Source organism: Haliaeetus albicilla, chromosome 10 (genome assembly GCF_947461875.1).
Source record: "Haliaeetus albicilla chromosome 10, bHalAlb1.1, whole genome shotgun sequence".
Classification (NCBI taxonomy): domain Eukaryota; kingdom Metazoa; phylum Chordata; class Aves; order Accipitriformes; family Accipitridae; genus Haliaeetus; species Haliaeetus albicilla.
In genome coordinates, this window is record NC_091492.1 from 15814947 (window position 1) to 15835341 (window position 20395).

General features: G+C 40.0%; 1 long non-coding RNA gene across 1 annotated transcript in view; it reads right to left on the minus strand.

Annotated features, from left to right (window-relative positions):
* Window positions 1-787: 787 nt before the first annotated feature.
* The window catches only part of LOC138687263 (uncharacterized), a 125869-nt gene continuing 106261 nt past the window's right edge, over window positions 788-20395 (minus strand). Inside the window, exons 7-8 of the long non-coding RNA XR_011326526.1 lie at window positions 14544-14634; window positions 788-2179 (exon numbers count right to left, since the gene is read on the minus strand). This is a non-coding gene — a long non-coding RNA (uncharacterized lncRNA). The remainder of the gene's footprint in view (window positions 2180-14543; window positions 14635-20395) is intronic.

A 20395-nucleotide genomic window follows, 5' to 3' on the forward strand; every position in this document is an offset into this window, starting at 1 on the left:
ATAAAGAACTAAAGTATTATCAAGGCTCTGATTCTAGAAAAAAACCCTGTGGTGATCCACACTGAAATTGAGGGAACTGCACGTGGGGGACAAGGATTCAGCTGTTTGGATTTTTTTAGGCTCAGGGCTCAAGGTCAGGAAATAATTTCCTGCACTGCCATTTTCATTTTTGAGCCTTCCCTGGTTACTTCTCTGCAATACAATGAAGAAAATTTTCCTCATTCCACAAAAAGTTTTTGGATATCAAATAAACTTCTTGTCAGACATTGGCATGGAAGAGATCTCTCAAACCCACCAGCTCTAATAGGAAATACTTCCCTCCAGTAGAAAGAAGACCGGCTTTCAATGGATACTTTATGTAAAATGAACCAGTTTGATCAGGAGCAATTTAACAAGGCTTTGGAGTAATCTGTTGCTTCATGGCTGGTAACTTAGTAAGGATGCAAAAGGTATATATATATTTGTGTGTCTGGTTAAATGTCAGAGACATCTGAACAGCAGATTCCTGCATTTCTTGCATGAGCTCCCTGACTGCTGAGCTGCTGGCCACACCAGCACAGGCAAAGGCCTCGCTCAGTTTCAGCCTTGTAAAAATCAGTATTTTGGCTCCTACAAAATGGCTTTGGCTTTGAAATTTGGTGCCTTACAATGACACACAACTTACTGGAATATTCCCAGTTAACCTGACTTGCATGTTTTGCTATTAAGCCCCAAAATGTTAAGATGGCACCAAAACAGAGAAATATGAAATTATCTTGAAAATCATGAGTACATTCCTGTTTGTGTTGCATGACAATTAAACAGCTGAAGGTCAGCTACAGTCTTACAGCTATTACGTTTGGATTGCTGTGTGTCACAAGCCTTTTCACAAGAACCTGACAAATCTCTCTCATTAATAACAAATGACAGTCTTGGTGGTGCTACAATGCATGTTACATTTAATCAATTTGCTATTTGTATTCATTATGTACATCTCCTATTTTGAGTCATGAAAAATTGAAAAGTAATTACAACATGGAAGAGCATCATGGATAACAAATGAGATAAGATGAGAAAAAGCACTATTAATTGGTCAGTTGTGCTTGTCAGTACATTTAAAGTAATTAAGGCAGGGAATGAGATAAGACAATTGTAGGCCTTTAAAGTAAAACAGAGCATCAGGATAACCACTGGTATGGTGCCCTGGTTGTGACAAAAATTCAATCATCTAAACATGTTCGGTGTTAAGATGAGCTTTAAAGAGCTGTTTAACTACAGATGTCACTTAAAGAAATCAAAGTAACTTGCCTGAGTGAAATGTAATTGTAATGCCTGGTAGCATGACCACACTATAAATAAGTCTGTCAGCATTTCCATTATAGCCCCCACTGCCAGGGGCTGCTAACTCATCTCTTTTACATTTCAACAGCCTCAAAGAGGGCAACAAATTAGTGACTCAGATGTCTATTTCTGTACTAAAAAAAGTAAGAACAAGTTAAACTTTTTTTAATCAAGAGAATATCGAAATGCTGACAAACTTTTAGGATCTCATTTGCATTTTCCTGTGAATCAGAGCTTAATGTAAGTATTACCTTAAAAAATGGAAGTGGAAGAAACCATGTGTCTCTATGAGACAGAGACAGGCTGATGCAGTTTTGCACCTTGGTAAAACCTTGAAAAGTGGAACAGCCACACTATCTGCATTTAATGAACAGCTGCTGAGTACTTCTACCTGTTAGTTTATAAGCCTTTTACCAAACCTATTAGTCCATACTACTTCTGTTGCGGGTATACATAAACACATAAGAACAAAGGCCCACGTTCAGAAACAATGAATGTGCCTAATTTAATCTTGAACAGAACTTTGAGGAACTTGCATGTGTCCACAGCCAGCACAGTAGTTGGGGAAGTCCTCTGCCCAGCCATTTCCTCTGGGCCCCAGAGGTAAGTAACTCTCTGGGCTCCACAGTCTCAGCCAGGATCAAACTGAACAGTACACTTACATCTGGACCCAACCAGTGCAAGCAGCAAGCATCCCAGGGGCTGGTCCTGGTAAGCATGCTGGATTTGGCTTCTTAAAAATGCAATTATGGGTGCTACTTCAAATTAAAATGTCTGACACCTAAGATAATACTCAGAAGAGTAGAGCGTAGACTGGGCTGGTCACAGGCAGTATTCTGTGTCTGCATGGTAGATCTTCCTGAAAAAAAAACAAAAATCTAGAATTAAAATTCATACATCAAGTCCTTAATAACTACTTTTTGTGCTTCAGAATTAAAATTAATCCTTATAATCATGCTTTAGGAGAGGCAGTGGTCAGGGGTTCCTGCTATGCAGAGTCACAAGTGTAAACCTGAGACCATTTCTGCTGAAAAGGGTAGCTTTAAGGTTGAATTTGAACAGAAAACAGAGTAAAGACATATGAACAGAAAAAGACATGGCTGACAATCACTTTCTTGAGAAAGAACCACAGTGACAAGGGAGGGCAAAAGTGCTGAGGAAGCTGATGGCTGTATTGCTGTGACATCTGGGAAGTTGAGTTTGGTCATAAAAAACTGCTCAGCATTAGCAATTATAGTAGCTTTTCTTTGACATTGCCCCTGAAGTTTAGAGGGAATATCATTGATTCCATAATGAAAGCTATTAATTTTGCAAAGGTTTATTGTAAAGTATCATGAGGAAAGGCATCCTCAAGACACCGAGAAATATAATGAAAAATCTGCAAAAAGGTGTAAAGAATTCTAAATCACTGTATTGTGTAGATATTAATGTAAGTAGGTACTAAATGCACAGGCTGATTAATGCTTCCTTCCCCTTAAGGAAAGAGAATTACTAAAACAATATTTAAAGAAATGCAGGAGTGAATAAAACCAGTACTCGCAGCACAGTGATTACATAGGAAACAAGACACAGTAAAGCTAATGAGCTTTCTCAGATAGGATTTGATCTAGAAATGGACAGCTAAAGCTATTCAACTAGGCAACACGAAGTCTTCATTACCGTCACATAAAACATTATCACTTAAGTACCTTGCCAGCTCTGTGTGTGTGCATATATATGCTGTATAGTCTATTCCCCATCAGCTGTGGGGTGTGAAAATTCTTGACTTAAGTCACTCTAGAAAAGAGTTTCAGTTTATTGGGGAGCTTTTTTAAACTGCTTGTTCAAAAGGATTGCAACTGTTTATTTGTCACCATCCTGTAGTCAACAAAAATGTTAGGGTTTTGTGAAATCATAGAAGTATCAGCTTTTTGAAGAAGAGACTACATGTGTATGTCTACTCTGAAGACCGTCTCTGAAGGAGAACAAGGATGTCTGTGTCATGAATACAGAGTCTTATAAATAAGGCTCCAGAGAGTTCATTTGTATAAACAAAAGAGTAAAAGCAAAGCTAAAAAAGAAAGTGATATACAGTACAGGATTTTCTAGACTGGTGTAAACTTCAAATGGAAACAGAAGAGTTTGGTGTTTTATAGAACATGTCCCAGTCAGCCTCAGCACAATAAAACATGGTGGCTCCCAGCACTTCATAGCATTTGCTTGGCCAACAGGACCTTGATCCCTGTTCTGCATGTCAGACTGCTGCATCAGTGCAGACCCTGCTGTGGCTCTCTGCAGGCACAGCAGTTTCTGCAGCTTGTAGGGTTAGGGTTGAAGTAGGTACATTTTATATACAAATGCAAAACAGATATTCCAGGTATTACAAATATTAGGCGACGTTATTATGTAACTTAGGACCATGCATCCAGACTCCTGGATTTACTAATATATTGTAGGTCTTGTGTTTATTTGGAAGGAAATTTATATATCAAGCACTCTGAGTAGTGGTATGTACTCAACTTCTATTGACTTGCAGCTGGTTGGAAGTAATTATATTATTTCTCAATAAGCATCAGAAGTCAGCCATAAAGTTCAATTATTTTGACATAAGAGATCAATAACAGGAATCCAAAGCAATTATAGGCCCATGATTCAGAAGCTGCTTGGCTAAAAATGATCACGTGGTGAATCAGTCCTTGACTACAGCTACAAGTTCAATTGGCAGTGTGGTTCTTCACATCAAAGCGCATGTAATCAATGGTTTATGCTATTAATGTAAGCTGCTGTTATTTTGCATTTCCAGAGCACACCTCACACCATGGGCTGCATCCTGGGCTGAACACATCCTTTCCCAGAGAAACTGATTGTAATACTGAAATGTGCCATCATTCATATCTGTGAAAGCACAGAGATAACAGTGTACATTCACTTCTTTTTTAAATCAGCATCAACACGCTGTCTCTCACATTAAATATTGATCAAAATTCTGAGTCAACAAATTTCATCACTGAAGCAAACAGAAGGCAGTAGTGGGATGCCCACTGTCAGGGCCCGTCCTGAGCAACTGCACTGGACGCTCTTCCAAAGTAGTCCTGCTGCCCTTTCCCTCCCGGCATGTGGACTGGCAGTGAGCTCTGCTGTCACAACTCAGCTGTGTGGCCAAGTGATTACCATGTGCTTCCTAGCTCCACACCACACTGCCTCCTGCCCACTATCCCAAAGTGACACTGCTACCTAAAAGTGTCAAGACAGAGGTACCATATCTCTTTAACGATTGCCTTTTTCCTGATGTCTTCTCCCAGTTCCTTTGCTGTAATAAGCAGACAGCTGGCACTAAACACCAGTGGTTTTTCCTGGGTACAATAATGATTTGACATAAAAGATAATGTTAGACACAGTTAGGTACAGATGTGACTTTGGCAGTTTCCCTCCTTTCCCATTTCCTTCTGCTGTCTTTGAAACAAGTCTACAGCAAGCAAAAATGAGCAATGAAGTATTGCTGCTATTTTGTTTTATTTACTAGTGCTGCTGCATCTGAACAGACATTGCCTGCTGTTTCATCTGACTGGGCCCAAACAAGTTCCACCCTTAGGAAGCTGAGACATTTCCACTTTTGCATTGCAATCATTGCATTCCAAGAATGCGGAGGACAGTTCTGGAGTACACCACATTAGCCTACAATGCAAAAAAAGTATAAGTATGTGTGATTTAGGCTCCAACATTTGGTGCTTAGGGTCACAGCCTAGGCTGTTCAGTAATGTATTAAATAGCGGACAGTGTGTCTAACAATTTGACTAAGCAAACCATAGGGCTATGCTCAAAACGCATTGCTCTGTTTTCAAATGACTTATTCAACTAAGTAAAAAAAAACACCCAACAACAAAAAAACCACCAAACCTCCAAACCTAAGAAGGATTTATTTTAATAGGTTCAATAGTTTGGATATTGTTCACCTTAGAGATAAACATGTACCAAGTCCTTGTGCAGACAATTAAGAATCTTTCTGTGTCCCTCTATCACTGTCTATCACTGACAGTAACCAGAGACCATGGCTGCAAAAAGACAAGACAAAAACCTTTCCCTTTTTTCTTACTTTCTACCCTAATACAACAGTCAAAATATTATTTTAAATAGTTTAACCAATAATAGAATGGGTTAAGAACAGGGAAAAAAATGTAATGGAGATATTTTTATTTTTTTCTCCACCAACAGTCAAAACTTTCACATTTTATTTTCCAATCCATAAATTTTGACCAGCTTTGCTCACCAAAAAAAAACGTGAAAAGCAAGACACTCATGCCACTGAGAAGTGTTAAAGAGCACCCTTCAGGTTTCTTGGACAGCTTACTATCAAGAAACCAGAGCTTTCTTTAGAAGCAATGAGAAAGACTGTGTGTAGACAAATACTTGAGAAGCATAGCCTATAAGAAAAATACATCTCATATCTTTTAAGCATTGCACCTAATACTGTTTTATATCCTTAAGAGCTATAAATGAAGTTGTTGATTATACACTAGTGTCATCACAATACCAGCGTGGTCTTAATCTGTCATCATAATAGCACACGTCTAATTTTCAAGTGTGGGTTGATTAACCAGACGGAAAGATCCCAACTTGTTGAGAACATTCAAATCACGCCTTAAAGCGATGTGGCTATGTGCTGGTTGTGATATGTAGGGACTTCTCAAATTAGAGCTTTGCACATGGGGCTCCTTGCTATTTTCCCAAAGGCTGCTCCTGCAAGCCACTACCCATTTGCGTGTGCAAGGTCACAGCAACAGCTACTTGTTTCTTTTAAGGACTTCTGTGAGCAAGCTTGCTTGGAAACTCCCATGCCTGTTAAAGCTAAAGCATGCCAGCAACCCAAGGGGCCAGCCAGTTCTTCAAAGGAATCTCCCAGGCTTGGCATAACTTGAGTCCTTTGTCTAGGGACACAACATTTGTTTCTTGAAACTGGAGCAACTAGTGTAACTCAGCAGCCAAACCAGGTTGCATTGCCTGGACTGCTTCCTGGAACCTCTGCCACCCACTTCCACGCCAAGGCTTATCTGCTCCCTGCATGAGGCTTTCCAAAACCAAACTCCTTTCTGGCCTTTCCCTAAAAAGCCACTCATTCTTAAGCTTTCCCTGACCACTGGGACACAAATAAGGCAGCAGAAGTGAGACTCAGACCACCTCTGTTAAAGGGAGGTAACATCTCCTGCCACTTGACACCAGTATGCAGGTTTAGCACTATTCTGTGTTTTCTGCCATGGTTTTTGCTCTTTCATAAATATTTACATGTGTATTTTATTTGAGTTTTTTGTTTAATTTGGAAAATTTGAGGTGAAGTTATTTTACTTTTTCCTTCCTTGAGCTCTGTGGAAGGCATCTGTGCCATTCTGCTTGCGTGAGCACCAACAAATCCATCCCCTCAGACACAACTAATTAGTCACAGGGAGGCTTAAGTCTCCCTCCTAAGGAAGGAGGTAATGTCATGGTGGCAAAACCTGTCACCTTTGCCTGACCAACCTGAAGGAAGAAAGAGTGTTACCGCACAGTCCAATCCATTTGTGTGACAGGGGAAATGATACTGACTTATCTAGGGTGGAAAATGTAATAATCTAAAAATATTCAAAGAGAAATCATCTCCAAGCAGTGCTAACATTTTCACAGGCAGCTCTCTCTTCCAGTGCCACAAACGAATCAGACTATCAGCAACTAAGTGATGGGCAGTTATTTAATGAGTTAATCTCATTAGGATATTTGAACTCTCAGAAGAGGCTCAGCCCATTAGCTACGTGAGAGCTTTGAAATGAGCCTTTCAAAAGGACTATAAGAATATATTAAAAAGTGGTTAATACACTGTGGACTTTACCAGGCTGTCTGGCAGGAGGAGGAGCAAGAGGTCATTGCTGGTGAGCTTCTCTGCAAGCCCTGCAGCCACAATAACTAATGGTCCCCAGTCAGCCCCACAGCCCATCAAGTAACATCACTAACAGTTTGGATCCCTGTTGTTTCTATGGTTGGCTTTGCTATGCTGTGCAATTTCACCTTACTTCCCAATTTTGAATCCTATAGCTTTACCTAATGTCTGTAGTTAAACCTGAACTAGTCTTACTTTGTATACAAGACAAAAAAACCCCATAATAATAGTTTTAAGTTAAAGTTGCTTAATCTCATATTCTCCATAGTGATGGTATCCCCTCTAACCCTTTCTTTTTTTAACTTGAATTTAATTAACATAAATGCAGACTGTGATTAACTAAATTAAGAACAACAGAGTCTCATCTAGAGACATCATGTCATTACTTCGATTTCAGCGGAATACCATAGCTTACAAAATCACACCTCTGGAATTTACATTGTATAACTGGTTTCTGCTCTTTATATTTACCTATATTAGCTTCAGTAGAATTATTCACATCAATAAAGTGAACGGTATCTGACCCTGTAACATTAAATGAAAAGCATTTATAGCAGAACCTAGAGAATATCTTCCAGCAATAATTAAAACTCAGGGCAGAATAATTTTTTCCATCGTCATAAATCATAATGAAATGTGGATATCTAATGTCTGATTATTCAGATCTGCTCCACAAAAGCAGTCAAGAAATGTCCACCACATAATTGCTAATGCTAATTGCATTTAGTCTATGGTTTTAAAAGCAGAGATATGAAAGGTTTATGTTGTTTAGAGTATTGTAAAATGTAACTGTTAAGTAACACATTTTCAAGAGTTTGGGGAACATTATTAAAGTTCATTTCCATGCTGCAGCTGCAGGACTTGGAATTATGAAAGTGAAGAAGCTGTAAAATTGAAAAGGTCAGTAATGACATTCATCTATTCCAGCTGTCAAATCAAGGCAATGTTAACAAAACTAGTCTCTGGTAGAAAAGCTAATTGTCTACTTGTATTTTGGCTGCCCCGATACACATACTCCACTGTGGCTAATCTATAGGAAAGACCACACTGGAACAGCATATCATTTTTTGAACAGGCCTCTTGTAAACAAATGAACCTAATTTCCCTATATTAGGAAGCTCTAATGATTCTAAAACCCCAATCAGTCTACAAAGCTGTCAGATGTTTCAAGTCAGCGTTTAAAGAAAACAGTATGTGAATGAAGTGCATATATTCCTGGAAGCAGAGGTCAGTTTTCAGAGTGCTGGGAGTACAGGGCAAATTTTAAATTTTACTCTAATGAATTCTTGCAAGCAGCATTTCTAAAATGTCTCCTGCCAAGGCATGTTTGATTATAACAACATACAGAAAAGTTTCTGTCACAGACCAAACCTTTTATAGATGACCTGGATTTAATGATCCCACAATGTGAAGGTCCTTCTCTTCAACGGTAAACACGGATCAGTGGAGACTGAGTCTAAGACCTTTGTTATTGAACAACAGACCCCTGCCATGTGCAGGAAGAGCCCTCAGCAAGGAACAGTGAGACACTTGTGCTTTTTATGATGCACCAAATCCTGCCTTACACAGAGAATGACACTGCTCAACAACTGAGGCCAAAGAAAGGGGCCCCAGATCTGTAGCATGCCACTCATTCAAGGGAGTCCAGTGATTAATCTACACAATTTTATTGCAAGCCCCTCTGGCTATTTTCTATTGCTGTTTGGTTTTGTGCTTTCACCCTATATGCTGCAGCTGTTACCAGAGGTCTATACATACAACTTGAACGACCACACACAGCTGACGCTCAGTGTGAAGACTGTGTTCCCATAATGCATATATATGCCACCGCAAACTTTGATTTGTCCTGTGTTATGTAATACAAATGTTACAGAAACAGTCCAGCTTGACCTATGACAATATAATATTAGGTCAGTGTGTAGCTTTCTGGGCAACGTTTTATAAATCTTTTTGTTATCTGACTTTTTTCCTATGGAGAAGTATTGCAAAAGCTAGAAACAATACTGACAATTCATGAAATATTCAGGTGTACAGTTGCAATCCTTTAATAAATGGAAGTGACCTTCAAAACAGACATCCCAAAGATTAAGAGAACTTCTCAAAAGATGGCATTTGTCACTAATCAATGACTTGAAGAACTTACACTCTTCCTAGAAATGAATACAAAAAAGACCTTTCAGAATTATACTACCTTAAAAGCAAATCATTCACAAAACTCACATAAAAGAACATTAATGAGCTAACAAAACAACAGAACAAAACATCAAACAAGCAAATTGAAAGGATAAATCCCCTTGTGCCTATCAGTACCTGTGTCCATGTCTGGAGTGCTGGGAAAGCCACCCACACATCCACCTGCTGTTCCCAGGGGCTGGATGATGCTATCAGCATCACTACATTTCTTTTACTGTGAAATTGTATGTCAGAATGTTTATAACATTTTACAAATGGATTTCTTTTTTCATAGTCACACAGGTATCTTGGCTCTAACTGGGTCACTGTATTGGAACAGATGTAATCTCAGCAGAATACTCTGAGAAATCTGGGCTACATTAATGACTGATCCAATTACAGCAGAAATCTCTAGAAAACCCAGATTTATTAAGAACCAGGAGATAATTACCGTGTACTTCTAGGGATGACCAGATGGACCAGCCAGTCTCAAAGTCTTTAAAAGCGCTGGAGCTGAATGAGAAGAGCCTACGTAGTTGGAAAAATTCCCAATCTGAGGGTATGATGAAAAAGCTGGAGACTCACTGCAGACACCTGGGGGGACTGAATCTAAACGCGTCCTACCCCAGGAAGCAGCATGGCTTATGCATTGCTGTGAGGACAGGGTGACAGAGGAAAAGGTGTCCAGCAGAGAATGACAGAGCAGGAATCAAGAAACCCCAGGCACCTTTTTGTCCAAGGAGAGTATTTACACCACAGAGCTCCTTATGATTTAATATCAGGTCCTCTTGAAAAGCTACATTTTCTTTCCTGAATAGGAAATAAATGCTCCCTTCCAAGTAGCAATCTGATCCCACGCTTAAGCAAACCCAACAGTCTACCACAGATTTGCATCCAGAAAAAGAGAATGAAAAAATACTTGAGAAATCTGAGCATAAACAGCTCCTTTTACCACTCCAAAGGCAGGTAAAATTTTACAGCATCCTCTGTGATCTTGACAAAGTGCTTCATCAGAGGGACGTATCCTTGCCTCTAGTAAAACTGCATGTGTGAGTAGTCCCATTAAGGTAATTTGGATCTAAGAGGATGTCTGAAGTTAAACATTTAGTTAATTAGGAGCTTTGCTGAATCAAGGTCTTTTTTTCGGCTAAATATTTTACCTGAGAAGATATATTAAACAGTAGAAGATAATATTTCTCACCTATAGAACTTCCTGCCAGCTCCAAGATAGTAAATATTTACATTTCAGCCACTCTGATAGCTAATGTGACCTTTCTGCTGCACACTTTACACCTGTGGTGTATTTTACTTTCAGTGTTAACATTCTTTCTGGTCCATCTTACATTAACAAGCAGTATTTAAATATATGCAAATTTCATATTTTAGCTGATGTTTTAGAAACATTTTTAAGGTCACCCTGTTTGATCTATCACACAGACATAGCAAATTTATGCACCATATATCCTATCTCTACTTGTTTTTTACCTACATCTGTCTTCTCTGATTGCATTTGAATGGGGTTATTTTCTATTTTAAATAAAAGATTTATGCCTTAGCTGTCAGTTTGCCTTTATTTGAAAATTTAATTTTGTTTCTAAAAGTCTAGATTAACTTATTAGATTTAACTGTCCCTTGTGCATTGCAGCAATAGCAGAAGTATATTTTCCCTTGTGGACAGAGTACATAAACAAAATGCTCTCGACTTAAAAATAAAGAATGTTATTACTCAGACCAATACAACACAGTCAGTCCTGGATACAAAAACTGGTTTTGTCTTTTTTAATAATGACAGTGAGCACTGGGAATTGACTAATAAATATGACAACTCACAAATCCAGCAGCCTCCAAAACCTGGGAATTGCTTTGCAGAAAAGGCATGTTCCCCCACAATGTCCCCTACACTTAGGTTAGTGAATATCTTTTCATGACACAGCACCACTGGGACACACAACTTGATCCCTGATACTCATGGATTTATTTAAATGAGGCAGAAATGAGAATCTGCACCACTGTTTCCAGTTAGTCAGAGTTCTATTTATTGATTCAGTGTGGTATTTCACATCTTCAGCGTGACATGTTCTTTAGCATCTCTCAGCAGTGCTACATTCATAATACTGTTTCTCAAGCCCTGGAATTTCAGGGCTTTCCTAAAAGGATAACCGACTCATTGCATTTGCTGCCTGTGGTCCTTGCAATGCCCAGAACGGCTGAGTTCTCGGGAGGTGGGGAGGTGGGTGTTTGGGGGAGGTTAATCTTTTCAAATGTGTTCACACATTTTTACCCTTTTTTCTCCATTTTTCATTTCTAGAAGTACCTGGGCTTCTGACCAGTTCTGTTATTTTTTCTTCACGTTGCAACATCCACGTAGACCTGGACAGAATCTGTTTTTAATCAACACCTGCTCCTCTTATAAACACTAAAACCCTACAGCTTGTGATTCTGCACTCTCAATAGTATGCACTGCTTTTGAAAGGAATTAAAGTGTTCCTGTATCAATAAAGTTCATAGTCAGGACCACCAAGAGCTTGCAGTATAATGGTGCCAAGAACACAGAAAGCAAAAAGCTGAAGGATAGGTATTTACTTGGCTATGTTAGTAAACCTTCAGTCACATAGTGGCAAACTGTGTCCTGATTGACGTTGTTAAATACTGAACATCGTGAGCACAGGTCTTTTGAAGAGAAACAGGAATTCCTTATACAAAGAAAACAAATGCGTGTACATGATGGCTTTTATCACTCACAAAATAGCTAAGAGTTGAATGGCACATATGACTACAAGGCCCTCTACTCTCCCATTCAGGGCAACAGCTATTTAATATAAGCAACAATGAAGAACAGCATGGCCACCAGTAAGAAAATGAAGGCATTAAGAGAAGCAGAACAGGGCAAATCTGAACCTGTTTGGTAGCCTTCAAGTCTGTGCCACTATATGCATAAAGTGCTATCAGATCCAAGCAATCACTGCAGTAACTAGTCAATCTTGGCATCAGGTCCATAAAAATTAAGTGAAAATACCACAAAGCACAATCTCCACATACACGACACCGTCAACACAAAAGTGGAGCCTTCCTAAATCACTTGAAAAATTTCATCAGCTCAGAAACACTCTAAGATATGTATTTTAGATCCAATCATGAATATAAGCCTCCTGCTGTCATATCCAAGTAAAGAATACATATGAACTGTATAATGTCACTTCTGGCATGGTATGACCATACTAGTGGAGGTACTGGGCAGGTAACCATCCAGCAGGGAAGGCTCACACTTACCTGCTCTCTTGACAGCAGGTTCCCCTGCTGAGGGGCATGAGTAAATCCATTCCAGCCTATCCCTTCTGCTGTGATAGCAAAAATTTATCAAGGATGCATTACGTTAAATCCTATGCCAATGACCTTTCAAAGCATCACACAAGACAGAAAATAAAAGGGTAAGACCTGCAAGGAAGTAAACTGTGCACTACACACTTAAAGGTTTCTTCTTCATGCTTAAGAAGTAGAATATATTATCATGACAATTATTTTGTTACAGAAAGCACCTTCAAATACCAAATCCATTGTACAAACCAATGCACCAACACAGCTGAAAAGACAGCTCCTCCTCCAAAGTAGTGTCGCTTTGATTTAACAGGTAATTAATGAACACATAAACCCTGGACAGAACTTTAATCTATCCCAGTGCCAAATAATTAATCATTCATTCCACGGTAAATCCTGTTCTGATAAATGTAATTAATATTTCACCGTGGCACTGCAGAATAGAACAGTACCTGGAAGCAGAGAAAGGCAGCCTTCCATTTCTCCCTCGTTGTAAGTCTGAAGTGATAGGCACTATCTACAACTGACAGGTAATCCAGAATACAGTGTTCCCCTGCAGTTGTAAATTTGGGTTTATGCATGGCATATATTGTGATTATAACAAGGCTTTTCTTCCTCTGACCTATTATTAAAAAAAAACAAAACCCAACAACTATGAAAAATAAGTCACCTGAGCTTGGTCAACCATTTTTCTGATCTGACAGCATTTGGGAAACCAGAGATTGCACTAATGTCTTGGTCTATACAATGTCATTGAACATATGCCAGGGCTGTGGATAGAGAACAAGGCATGTGCACATTGTCTGTGTCTGTCCACAAAGAGCAGTACTGCGTGTAAAAACAACTGGATGAAGATTTAAATCCTAATTTTACTGCAGGAAAACACTGGCCTCTTTTTTGAAAGCTTGAAGTGTAATCAAGAAATGTGTTGATGTGTACAAAATTAAATTGCAGGAAACACTACGCTGATTTTTTTCAGGGTGACACATCTCAGGAATACACATATTTCAGCAAATAGTTTTGTGCGGAAGATTCTATAACAAAAAAATTGCCTTGGGATCCTGCAGCCCAATTACTCAGAAACAGAGAAGCATCCCTTCAGAGTGGTTTCCTTGCTCAGCATTCTCCAGTATGGGCACAAACTCTTCTCTCTAAACAAATTCTAACTGTATTTTTATAGCTTCTTCTCATTCAAATGCAGAAAAATACCTTTGATTGATAACGTCAATTGCCCTGACAAGTTTTTACAGTCCTTACAAGAAATCCAGCTTGTGGCACAAAACTCTCCCAGAGTCACGTACTGATGCTCAGACAAAGGCGGCTGTAATTTCTCCCCTTCCTAAGATCCTATATTATACTACTATCCCAGCTATCATTAATCTAATTCTCCATTATGTCCCAAATCAGTAAGGAGACAACTTTCAGATGGGGGTCTCTGGTGCAGTAAGACTAAATAGAACCACAAGGAACCAGGCATTTTTAATTTTGGGACCTGTCAAGAGCTATTTTATATGCAAACTAATTTGCACACCTGATAACTGCTTATCTGTGGTGACTGCTATCTTTAACATCTAGATGGCAATTCTAGCCAATTATGCTGGACAGCATTTTCACATTTACAGAGAACTTTGATTTAGGATCATGGTTTTATCAGCTGAGATTCGTTTCAAAATACTTTGTTTTCCATTAGATCCAAATACTCTAAAAATGCACCTAACTTCTTGCTACTTGAATAGAACCTAAAACTGTTATGAACTTGAGTCATACCCCTTTCTCAGAACATTTTTTAATGCTAAAATAAGACCTAAGTACCTAGGAAGTGCTAGTTTTAGGTTCATAAGAAACAACTGACCTGATTAGGAGCAATGGATCATTGAGGCAAGTATTCTGACAGCAGCCAGCACCAGAAGCTTCAAAGGAACAGTCCTGCCCCACAATAAAACCTACAAAATAGGAGGTTTTATTTAATGTGTTTCTTGATTGAGTTAACAGTTCTTTTGCACAGGAGACAATTTAACAAATGATTGTATTTGCCACATCTTTAATTTGTGCTTGCAGCAGTGGATGATATTCATACCCTTGTACCAATAGTCACATGGACTTGTTGGCCAGTTGCTGCATTGTCACCTCATTTCTGAATCCATCAAGGAATCCCTTTCCATTTTCATGAACACTGCATTCATTTCTAAGATCCTGAAAACCCTCACCGAAGCTATGTGTTATAATCCCATTGATTTTTTTATTGCTTAAGATCAACAAAGCCTTAATTTGCTGTAGAAAGTGTCATGTGATGTTTCGTATACATACACACACGACATGATTACATCTTTGCTATCGCATGTGTATTTTATTTCTATTCATTCATTCTAATTATTTAAAATGGGGGCAATATTAAATTACGGATAGATGTGAATTTACCATTGTACATTAGATTTGATGAGATTGCATTATGAAGAGTAACTGTTGTAGGAAAACATATTTCTGCTTTATAAGAAAACCAATGTTAAATTGAAATGGTAGCTATCAGCCAAGGTTAGACCCATTCATGCTAATATGACCTTCAATTAGTGAAGCACACATCTTGAGATCCAGCTATTTTATCAGACACACAGTATAGGATGAGGAAATGTTTGTATCCTCGAAAGATTCTACTTTGAGGTGACCTTCTACTCAGCCAGGCTCATTAGGCAAAACAAAAATAATTGTGCAGCTTCTTCCTGGTCTCTCTTTAGAAGGTTTTCAGGAAGCTTCAAATTACAAATAATGACTTAACCCATGGATTGATGCCAATACTTAGCAGCTTAGACAGTTAACACATTCATCCTGTGCAGTTCCCCAGAGACACTGGTTTACAGTGTTTTCTTTTACTTAGCAGCAACACCTATTGGCTTTTACTTAGAAAACACTACAAATCCACTTGGGTCCAGATTTTTAAAATAATAAATACCATTGCGACATCCCTAAATTAGCAAAGAAGAACTAATTTTCAACAACATTTTCAAGGCCCAATAGTTTTCTCACTGAGGTGTCCAAATGGCAGCAAAGCTCTTCTGAAAATCTGGCTAACTTCAATGCTTAAGTAGCTGAATCATGAGACTTCTTTTATCCTCATCCACAAATATAGCACCTTTGACATGGCAAAGAATAGACATACATCATACTCCATTTGTAAGCTGTAATATGTTCAAAGAAGTTTGTGGCTGCTGAACAAATATTTATCCTAGCCAGAAAGAAAATCAATGTGATTATCATGTGGAGTTTTCTCTAATTTTTACATGAGCCCTTTCAGCAATATGCTATAGGCAACAAAGGAGTTTCATACAATGCTAATTTATAAACAGTCATATTCCTTTTAAGTTACTTATTAGAATACAGAGAATTAAATTAGAGAGAGATGCTTAAGTACCTAAGCAGAAACAAGAAATGCAGGTAAGAGATCTTAAGGAAACAACTGGAAGGCTCACTCTTAGGAAGCAACCACCAAGGCTAAGAATGGTGCAAACTTTGTGAGACTGAAGAGGATGCTAAATCACCGTAAGACTCAGCATTAAAAGACAGAAGAACTGGTCGAACAAAGGAGGGCTTCCCAGAAAAAATCAGAGTTGGCAGGGGTGGAGGGGGATGTATAGGGAGAGGCAGCTGGTGTATGTTGCCTTTACTTACTGAGGTCAGCTGAGATATAACAACTTACATTATAGTTAAGGATTTGGCTCTGCAAACCTAATAGATAGGATGAGACAATAGACAATTGGATCATCTTATATTCTTAGTACAGGAGAGACAATCTGAAATCAACGTTGTTGTACAATACCAATACCCTTTCCTTTAGTTCACTGGCATATTCTGAGCACTCAAATATGTCACAATCCTTTTTTTTCTTTCCAAACTTGTCTTCTCTTCTGAAACCATTCCCTTTATATCCCTCTTTGGCTGTGCCCATCATCATGTATGCGCACACATTTCTCCAGCGTTTTCCCAGTCAGGTGGGGATGGAGACATTCCCAGGTCTTTCAGCACGCTCATACAGACCTTCTTGGCTGTTGCGGGTTTTTATTGTTGTTGGGGCTTGGTTTTGCATTTGCTTTCGCTTTCGTTTTTGCCTTAGTTAAAGAAGTCGTTTGAAAACGAAGAGAGCAATGCATTTTGAGCGTAGCCTTATAGTGTGCTTAGCCATATCGTTAGACGCGCGGCCTGCTATTTAATACATTTTTGAGTGGAAGTTCTTACTATTCACCGCTCTCTTTTTCCCTCAGCGACATTAATAGCCAGAGAAACGACTCCCTGGAAACATTCCCCTTTTCTCCCCCCTCCTTTTACGAAATCGATGCAACGGGCAGCCTCCGAAGCGGTTACAAAGCCCGGGCTTGCGGGACCTGCGCGGCGGGCAGGGCCGGGGGCGCGGCGGGGCCGGGAGCGCTCGGCCGTTTCTGCAGCACCATCCCCATCTGCTGCCCCGCGCCGGCATAGCAGCCGCAAGAACAGCCGCCTCGGACGAGCAACGTCGGCCTCGCACCCTTGTGCGGCTCAGCTCTCAATAACTTCGTATTTAGACATCATCCGAGACCTTTCCTGCCAGCCTGGCGTTGCCCGTGCCTGCAGTCTGGTCAAACAGACCGATCCGGCAGAGCGCTCTGCAAAGCTCCTGCTGGTTTCACGGGTTAGTAATATTTACGTGACATTTTCCCCCGGTGAGCTTCTAAAATCTTGACTTTCTCTGCATTAGTGAAAAAGAATAAAACCAACAAAGGAAAAAACTCTGGTATGCTTATGATTAAGTGCAGCCATTAATGTAAACACTAGAGCGGGAGGCTGTCAAGTTGCTCCCCAGCAGCACACCCGGCACCTCTGTCAGAGCATCTTGGGGGGCTGGTAGAGTTGAGGTATGTGTGTGGCAGCAGACCAGGACAGCATATTAAGAAGACTGTAGCTGTATTTCCTAGAATAATATTTCTAAACCGTGTCTTTAGAGTAAAGGAATCTCTTATCTTCCTAAGATCATGTTCTGTCAAGCTGCCACAATAATTTTATTTACAACCAAGTAAGATGCATACACTGTTAATTTCACGTGCACATATACACACACACACACTTTGCTTGCTTGCATTTGTGGGAATGCACGTAGGCTTTTTTAAGAGGAGGTTTTTTTCTCTTCACCACGGTTTGACAGAAGACCTTCTGATGTCTTACAGAGCAGCAGTGGCCCAGAGACCACAGCCTGAGAAAGAGCCCCGCAGATGGGGCTGCAGGGATCCTTCATTTATCAACTACTTGATTCATTTGCTGTGGGCTGATACTTGCTCTTGGCTTTGCTGGTTTTTTTGTCGTTTTTTTTTTTTTCTTTTTCTAATTTAACTTGTGTTTCTAAGAATATCTGTAGTAGATTCTCTTATGTATAAGAACATAAAATCATGTCTTGTACACAGGTAGTAAAAGCAGTGATTTGCTAGTGCAGTGTGTTTCTCAAACTAGTTGGGTTCATTCTGGCAGTGTACTTTATCAAAGCTGTATTTTGCCTGCAGCAAAACAAACTGTCAGCTGTTACAGATGAATAATTATTTTTCATATTAAAATGTGGCTATATGACAGTTCACTGTACCCATTAAACAGCTACCTATTCTTCAGGCTGGAATCAGAACTGCTTTCAGAGAGTATCCAGCTTGCTACTGAAATGATTTAAATAGGTCGAGTGTAACACTAAATATGTTCAAGGCAAAAAGCCAGTCAATAAAGCTGTCAGTTTTACCCTAATAAAGCAGGAAGGCCTTCACTATTTCTCTGTAGCAGACAGTTTATTGTCCAGCTGTATGCAACGACTTCAGGACATCTGGCCACTTAACCAATAAGTATGAAGTCCAGAACACCAAAGGAGCCATAAGCGAAATAATCAGTGGTCTGATTCTCTTTTGTACTGAAGACCCTGCACACAGCTCTAACATCAACAGACTGCATGGTTTTGGTGTAAAATGCATGAGATTTTAACATTCCTTGGAGCTCTCAAAACATGACGAAGAGTCTTGATGGAAGGACGATCACATCTGAAGAACCATGTATTTTCTAGGCTAGGTCATACTGCTTATATGGTGGGGCATAAGGGGAAATGCAGGAGTGCATTTATCTCAGCTAGAAGGTTGTAGGGCCTTGTCTTGCAGCTGAAACAAGTACCTGCCTTTGAGAGAGCTTCCTCACTTCTCCTTTCCATCAGTGGTCAAAGCTAAATTAATCTGGATGGAGGCCCTGGTATCAGTGCAGAGGCACTATGAAAGTCCCTGCCCCCGTTGGCCAGCACCAACTCCCAGTACCTGCCTTAAGCCACAGTTGGACGCATCAAGAGCATCAGTGATCCCAGATGGGAAGTATACACAACAGTCTCAGCCAACACAGGGTGGCTGTCAACTGTTCTGCTCTGTAACAAGGTTTACCTGGCTTACCTGTAGCCTAATTCAGAGGCATAAAGGATGGGCTCAAGACTATGCCAAACCAGACAGTGTGGTCAATGCTCGGTACTGCCTGTGTGTAAGGCAATGACATTCTTTGCTCTAGTTACTCTACAAGCAGCTCCTGCCCAGACCGAAAGATTCACTGAGTTACACAGCTAACCCAATCAGCTTCTTCACCTTACAAACCCTTATGTAAGGCCTCAGGTAGTCCTGTGCACATAGAAATCCCCTTGATTTAGCAAACACCTCAAACTGTCACTTTCATTGCTACAGATTAGGGCTTAAAAATAGACTTGACATCTGGATTTTCTGGTTTATACAACAGAGTTAAAGTTCAATATATTGATATGAGCTGTGAGGCTTATTTCCTTCAGGGTGCAATCAAAGCATGTGGATTTCTACAGCTGCAAGTGCACAGCTTTGGTATGACTGCAGGTACAGAAGCTGCTGTGGTAGCCCGCAGGCAGCTGATGTTAGACTAGCCTGCGAGACCATGTTGGTGGGCAATGCTGGCATATCTGTGTGTTTTCACTTCTGCAAGTGATCCCACATCCTCTGCTTCCTCCAGGATAGTTCTGGAAAGCAATTATGCATCATGATGATACCTGTCCTCATCACCATTTTCTCAGGATGCATTGCTCCCCGCTGTCTGATGAGTCTAATGCAGGGATCTGTGTTATCTCACAAAAAGGGCAGTGACGGATTTGGAAAGCCAAGAGGCTTAAGTGATCTTCTTCCCACACCTGTGCACTCAGAGGGTCACTTACAAGGAGGCTGGGCTAACACAGGCACTTAATTTGCTGGAGAACTGATGGGAAGTGGTTGCCAGCTCATCTGTGTAATTATTGTAATAAGTTGTCACACAGCCCCCAGGCACCCTCAGACTATGGAGATTTCCAAGATACAGGAAGGAAACATTAACCTGTTACACAGAAGAGGAAAACAAGAGTAGGACACAGCGAGTCAGTGGTAAAAATAGGAACAAATCCCAGATATCCCTCCTCTCCAAGTGAGTTCCTCCTCTACTGAAATACAGAGCCATCCTCTTGTCACCTACCATTTTGTTTGTGCTTGTTCAGTCGTGGAGAAATCTGTCTGATGAAATGAAACATCTCCTCCCAGAAATGAGGTAGCTACTGAGAGTACTGGCTTCACACAGTCATCAAGGCAAATGCCTTAGGACTGAGCTGTTCCACCTGCAATGGAAAACAATTTTGCTTTTTTTCTTCCCACCAGGCATAAGTCTTCCCTGTCTCTCTGTTGTGCT